The following is a 324-nucleotide window of genomic DNA, read 5'->3' as shown; positions in this document are numbered from 1 at the left end:
ATCATTGTTGGAATGCGATGCTCTGCCAGATGACCGTGACCAGATTCCCAGACGAGATGTTGCACTCCACCATCCTCATTTAGCACCTATTGGAAGCCAACTTCCTGCCCTGGATCCCGATGCAGAAATCCTGCTTTTGTTGAGAACAGACATTCCCGACCTACTAGCCGGTCACGATCTGCTCAGAGGACCTCCGGACACACCACATGCCCAGAGACTAGAGCTGGGATGGGTCATTGTGGGGAACATGTGTATAGATCGCCTGCAGATGCCAATTCAGATGAGCGTCTTCGCCACATGCATCCTAGACAATGGGCGACCCTC

The 324-nt window shown here is 52.8% G+C and overlaps 1 protein-coding gene across 1 annotated transcript in view; it reads left to right on the top strand.

The window, feature by feature from the left end:
* Positions 1-324, top strand: part of LGR6 (leucine-rich repeat containing G protein-coupled receptor 6) — a 169,877-nt gene that overhangs the window by 991 nt on the left and 168,562 nt on the right. The gene's annotated exons all lie outside the window — the stretch shown is intronic.

This window comes from Gekko japonicus, unplaced genomic scaffold (genome assembly GCF_001447785.1).
Source record: "Gekko japonicus isolate JY-2015 unplaced genomic scaffold, Gekko_japonicus_V1.1 scaffold2640, whole genome shotgun sequence".
Taxonomy (NCBI): Eukaryota; Metazoa; Chordata; class Lepidosauria; order Squamata; family Gekkonidae; genus Gekko; species Gekko japonicus.
The sequence above is the reverse complement of the archived record's forward strand: the minus strand, read 5'-3'. Positions and strand labels throughout refer to the sequence as shown.